The sequence below is a fragment of the Amblyomma maculatum genome, chromosome 3, assembly GCF_055883805.1.
Source record: "Amblyomma maculatum isolate TAMU_Amacu chromosome 3, ASM5588380v1, whole genome shotgun sequence".
NCBI lineage: Eukaryota > Metazoa > Arthropoda > Arachnida > Ixodida > Ixodidae > Amblyomma > Amblyomma maculatum.
In genome coordinates this window covers 139,103,921-139,110,591 of record NC_139346.1, presented here as the reverse complement: position 1 = coordinate 139,110,591, position 6,671 = coordinate 139,103,921, and the positions used below count along the sequence as shown (strand labels likewise).

At 45.1% G+C, this 6,671-nt stretch overlaps 1 long non-coding RNA gene across 1 annotated transcript; it reads right to left on the bottom strand.

The window, feature by feature from the left end:
• Positions 1-1,554: 1,554 nt before the first annotated feature.
• Positions 1,555-5,182, bottom strand: LOC146196186 (uncharacterized). Its single transcript, XR_014706089.1, has 3 exons — positions 4,854-5,182; positions 4,611-4,771; positions 1,555-3,075 (listed from the first exon to the last, which is right to left on the bottom strand). It is a non-coding gene; the product is annotated as an uncharacterized LOC146196186 (long non-coding RNA).
• Between the last annotated feature and the right edge of the window lie 1,489 nt (positions 5,183-6,671).

Here is a 6,671-nt window from a genome sequence, read left to right as displayed (position 1 = left end):
TATCTTGGATTTCTCCAGTATCCCGAGAACATGCAAACGCACCAAAGGTTGAGTCATTACACACAGAGGTTGGGTGGGGTGGTATGGGAAGTCGTAGCGTGATAGCATTTGTAATTAATGGCAGCGGAGTGTACGTGAAAAACTGCTGTTTAGCTGCTCATCATCAGTGGGTGGCAATGGTGTTGTGCAAGTAGTCGTAAATACACACAAAGTGGTTCGTGTGACAATTATGTAGATATTGGGCAGGCACATGACATTCTGAAGTAACAGCACAAAACGTGGATGGGAGCACAAGACGAGAAGACGACACAATGTCTCATCGTCTTCTCGTCTTGTGCTCCCGTCCACATTTTGCGCTGTTACCTCAGGATGGAAAACCAACAAGCCCAACCTGCTATTCTGGCTAACATGCCATTGTTTGAGGTGCATTGCGGCAGCCAAGGTTTATCCCAAGCACCTGCACTTCTATGTACATGTTAAAGAGTACTGGGAGTGGTGCTCATATGGGTGTGTACCATTTTCCTGGCTCGGGCAATCAGATTGCAGGCGGGCTAGCACACACAGCCCAAAGCACATGTAGTAGAAGTTTGGACTGTCGAACCGCGAAGTCTTCAGTTCAATTCCTTCCCTTATATTTTTCAATTTGTATGAGTATCATACAGTCTGTGCTTGTATGGTTAAATTGCGAGGGTGTACATATCACCTGCGCTCCTGACCAACCTCACTCTGCATAAGTATTCACCAAGCAGTTTTCGTTCCATCAAAAGGCTTTCACAATATTCAGCGACACAAGCAGCTACTCAGACAGCATCAGTGTAGCATTCTTTGAGCTTCGCAAATCTGTGGATACATTGTTTACTAGCAAAACATGCACGGTATGTAGATATGTGTACTAGGACGCATAAGATGCCGTGACAATGTGGACTGCCCTTACGTCTACAGCTGCCCTTTAATCCTGTTACATTCTAGCCTGCAGTGAATTCAGCAGCAAGGTTTCACAATTAAATCATCCCAACTTTATATTTCTAGACTTGACCCCAGCACCGACAAAGTTCATTGTATTACCAGCATTTTGGTGGCATATTCAACCAGCAGGCCAATTAACTCAACGTCATGCAGGTTCTAGTGCAGATGTTTTCATGCAAACTACGGGTATCATCAACGAAGGAGGCTTTACTATACATACCTTTTCAGCACACTGTTTTATGACTGGTTAAAGTCTGGTACATTTCAAAGTATAAGGCACATATTATTGTATGCATGTCTACAGATTGCAGATTATGCTGGCTTGCTTCTGAATGAGACTGCAAAATGCTGAAAATAGTGGCCATTTTTCAAAGCAGCTTTTGCAGAAAACGGTTTGATTTTTCTATTCCCCATGAGCCACTATTTTTCGAGGCCGTGTAAAGGTGAACGCGGCAACTAGAAAATCTAGGTTTGTCAGCGCCACAAGGACCACCACTTTGTAGTACATTTGGGCATTATCTAATGTTACCAAATGAGTGTTAGAGACATGTTGCTTTCAAAATAATTTATTGGCTAGCCGCAGGTTCATCAGTTGCATACAAAATTTTTAGGCTAGAAGGAAGTTGACCTAGAGCAAGACATCTTTTATTCACGCTTCTTTGCTGTCTTCCTCTCTCCTAAATATACAAATGTGTATATACAGCTTCACAATCATGATGTGTTGAGGTCAGTGCTAAATAAAAAAAAAATGCATCCGACAAAGGTATAGTTAGAGATTGAGTACACAAAATTCATTCTAAGTGAGCCTATATATGTCTTGTAGATTCCAAGGGAAGGCAAGTATAGCAGGGGGCAGCAGAAACTCAGGCAGGCAGATAAAAAGTTTGCGGGGATCAGATGGATGCAGCTGACAGAGGATCGGGTTATTTGGATAGATATGGGAGAGACATCTATACAAGCAGGTAGTATATACACAACTGCACAATTATGATGCATTTGCGGTCAGTGCTAAAAAAAATTCCACCCATCAAAGGATAGGTGGGGAGTGAGCACACAAAATTCATTCTAAGTGAGCCTATATATGTCTTGTAGATTCCAGGGGAAGGCAAGCGTAGCAGGGGGCGGCAGAAATTCGGGCAGACAGATGAGATTAGGAAGTCTGCGGGGATCATATGGATGCAGCTGATGTATCTGCGGTCAGTTCCAAAAGAAGAAAAATTCTACGCATTAAAGGTAAAGGAAGGGAGTGAGTACACAAAATTCATTCTAAGTGAGCCTATATATGTCTTTTAGATTCCAAGGGAAGGCAAGTTTAGCAGGGGGCGGCAGAAACTCGGGCAAGCAGATGAAATTAGGAAGTTTGCGAGAATCACGCACCTGGCACAGGATCGGGTTATTCGGATGGATATGGGAGAAGCATTTGCCCAGCAGTGGGTGCAGTCAGGCTAGTGATATCAACAAGACTAACAACTGGATGAGTTGGTACTGATTCATCTTAAAACCAGCCAGAAGACGAAACACGTGAGAGGAGCACAAGACAAAGTTTGACTAACAACTGAAATGTTACTGAAGGAAAGAGGCAAAAGAAGATTCGCACAGAAATGCACGTGCACGAAAAAACCCCAAAGCAGTGAAAACGTGGAAAGCAGAAAGGGTCTAAAAAATCAAAATCTAAAAAAAAGCAAATTCCTTATGGTCAAGAACCACTGGTTACAAAAGGGAAGCCACAGATCCAAGTCCAAAGGCACACTATACTGCAAAGGCTAAGGACGTGTGTGTGGCTAAGAAATCGGTCAACAGTCTTTTGGGGCCTTTTTTACATGTGCATCTCTGTGCAAGTCTTCTTTTGCCTCTATCCTTTAATAAAATTCCAGTTATTAGTCCAGCTGTCCTGCAATTCTCTCTTCTCATATTTTCCGGCTTGTTTCAGAATGAATAAGGTGATGACTCTACAAACCTTGCACAAACTGGAAACCAGTGTAACTGTCAGATGGAAACCTTTCCCTTATTTGGCTTGCATTACAAATAGGGAGGACTTTACTGTGATGTCTGCCGAGGCATCCTCAAAGCCAGTGCGCAAGCTGGCTGTAGCAGATGTAGTGGTGCCTCCTGTTGACAAGAGAAAAAGCAATATTCACTTTTCAGCATAGCAAAATGAAAATATGATTTAGGTCTTTTACAAATTTGAAAGTTATTCATGCATCTGTACAATTAATTCCCATCTAACAGAAGCTGTACAGTGTAACTTTCACTGTCAATTTATTCTCCCTGGAAGTATGGCAAACTTTGAATTCTGCTGCAGGTGATTGAGAGAGAATGAGACCCATCCAATATTAGAACTCCAGTGCAATCACAATTTGCTACTGCAGCAAAATAATGCCTGAAGGCAATGCAGCTTTTGACTGAAAAAACCTGGTAGTCGTCTTACACCCTCTATACTAGTGTTGTGGCCGATGTCAATGTCCACGCTGATATCATCCGCATAGCACGAAGATGTTAAGTATGCGACTTATGCATTAAGCAGCTCTGTGCATGGAGTCATTCTATTCGAAGGAGCCATAAACTACAAGTGCACTTCTGTCAACAGCTCTCCGTTGTTTTCCCACAACACGGCACGTGCCAAACTTTCTGCAAGTGCGCAAAACTACTCTATAACTTCATTTGCTAACTGTAAAATTTCCAACACTTACTCAAACTGTGGAAGTTTCGGTGTACTGGCCTTTGGGAGAACGTCTTTCTTTTTTTTTTTTTGGTTGTTACATTTCAGCACATGTAAAATGTCAGTGTCAAAGCATTTTGGAGAGGTTTACTGTGTGCAGGTGTTGATGATGGTATCAGTGAAGTCAATTTTTTTAATTATATTTGCACACTATACAACACTCACCTAATGCAAGTGGGTAAAAAAAAAACTAGCAAATAAAACTTTGAGTGCTGGTATGGTGATTGTTCTGGCAGCAAGTGGGGACAGGCTATAACAAGAGTTGTCGGGCTAGTTAGTGATCGTCTGCAGAAGCCAGTCCTGCTCTGTGTGTTTTTCTTTTCTGTGTCGTTTTTTAGTGCATTTTCCCAAGGCTTCCGCAGGAGACAGGCTACTTCACTGCATGCAATTTCACTTAGCACAGAGTCCTACGAAATGAGATTGCTTTTGTACTTATTTACTGCATTTCTTGTGGCATTCCTTATGTATTTATGTTTTGAAGTGCTGCACTTGCTGAAGGTCATAACTGGCTAATAAAACAAGCAAATTTGTCCGGACAGCGTCCGCCCCCCCCCCCTCGTTACTTCACATCAATGTGCATGCCCTTTCCATTTAGAAACTTCACACTATCAGATGATGCGTGTTTTCTCATTTACTCGTGCATGGAATTAAGCAAACCAGTAATTTGCATGGTGAAACGTCATGCTCATGCGCTTCTACGAAAACAAGAAAAATATGAAAACCAGCGATGTGTTCGCGCTAACGTGGCGCAATATCAACACTGTAGACAGTGTAGATGATCGCAGGTAAGTAACGTTAAAGGGGAAGCTTTATTTTATTAACACTGCCTTCCGCAATAGATTTCATTACAGCATTTCTTGCTCGAGAAAATGAAAAACAGGTGCCGCTTGTTCAAGTTATGTCGCCTTTCGCTCAAGGTTCTTACCTTGTGTTCTCGACTAGCAGTCCATGATCAAGAAGCATTTGGAGTAAATGCGGATGATCTGTAACACCCAGACGGCTGCTTCAACTACGTAGTCGCCGCCGGGATCTCGCCAGATGCTCTCAAGAGCAGTCGGCATCGGCACGCACCGCCCGCAGCTGCACCTGTTCGAAAGCTTCGGTTAGCGATTGCGCACTCTCGCAACGGTCAAACGTAGGCTAGGCTGCAAGACTCGGACATACATACCAATGCGTAGTTCCGAAACGGCTGGGATCGGGAGGCTGACGGTCGGGGCTTCTGCAAGCCGGAGTTGTGCCGCGGTTACCGCGGCCTCTCGACACAAGTGTTACTGTACCGGTCGCTCGCAGGGTCCATCTTCGCCGACCTGGCACCCGAAAAGTTGCGTCGGCGTAAGGCTCAAAGCCCACGATGTAACCATGTTTTAACAGTAGCGACTATATTCTAGTTCACTATAGCAGCACAGCGACGCTGGAACCCAGGAAGGAACCTAGGCGTCGGCCATATTAAAAAACCCTGTGTGAGCGTAGAGTAGGGCACAATTAGAACCTCTAAAATACACCGAGCTTGGTCAATTTTGGCTCAGCAGGCTCCGGCAACGGGAGCTTCTCATTGGCTTAGCGCTATGACGTACTCTGTTGAGTTGAGGAGGACGCGCGCTAGGAAACCGAAATTCTGTTTTTGTCGCTATTAAATCAACGCGGGCGATGAAACGAATCGAGGTATATTATATGATGCAGGACAAGGATTCCATTTAACTAAGCCGTGCAAAATTTCCGGAAAACGTTTCACGACCCCTTTAAGTCCCGAAAGCACAGTGTCCATCAGTCTCTGAAATGTTGCTGGCGCCGAGCATAAACCGAACGGAAGGACTTTAAACTCATACAATCCGTCGGGAGTGATGAATGCTGTCTTCTCCCGATCCCTCTCATCCACTTCGATTTGCCAATATCCACTTTTCAAGTCCATCGACGAGAAGTAACGTGCATTTCGTAGGCGATCCAAGGAGTCGTCGATGCGAGGGAGAGGGTACACGTCTTTTTTGGTCACTTGGTTGAGCTTGCGATAGTCTATGCAAAATCGTAAGCTGCCGTCTTTCTTTTTAACAAGTACCACGGGGGAAGCCCAGGGACTCTGTGACGGCTGGATAACGTCGTCTCTAAGCATTTCGGCCACCTGGCGCTGAATGGCTTCACGTTCTTTCGGAGCCACACGGTAAGGATTTTGTCGAATCGGGCGAATCGAGTCATCCGTGATAATTCGATGTTTTGTCAAAGGCGTTTGGCCGATCCGCGATTCTGAAGCAAAACAGTCTTGAAATTGATCTATGAGATCCAAAAGGCGGTCCCGCTCTGAAGAAGACAGATTTGGGCTCACATCAACGATGGTTACGGGTGTCTTGCACACTGATCCTCTCTGTTGCAGTAAGCAACAGTGCTGCGCATTTGGGAGGCTGTCGAAAAAGGCCACAGTTGTGCCTTTCGGAATTTGCTGACGCTCGTCGCTGAAGTTTGTCAGCAGCAGTTCGGTATGCCCATTGGTCAAGTTGACCAGCCCTCGAGCTATAGAAACACCTCGGCTGAGTACCAGGCTAACTGCCCGTTCGGCAACGCCATCGCCTGTATGCGCCACGTCGCATTTCACTTCAACAAGAGAACATGATCTCGGAGGTAATGTCACCGTCTCATTGGCGACGCGTAAGGGCAATAGTGGTACTTGCGCATAACCAAGGTCTTCATGGTTATTGGTGAAGGCAACGATGCTGTCACGGATGCTGATTACAGCCCCATGAAGACGCAGAAAGTCCATGCCCAAGATGAGGTCTTTGCAGCAGTCAGGGAGAATAACGAAGCTGCCAACAAACACCGCGTTTCCTATTCCTATCCGGGCAGTGCATTTCCCTGTCGGTGCCAGTAGCTGACCCCCAGCACTTCTTATTACTGGCCCAGTCCATTCAGTTTTTACTTTGCGCAGGGTGCCGGCCAGTTTCTGGCTAATAATTGAAAAATCTGCCCCGGTATCCACCAGAGCATGTACCGCCAGCCC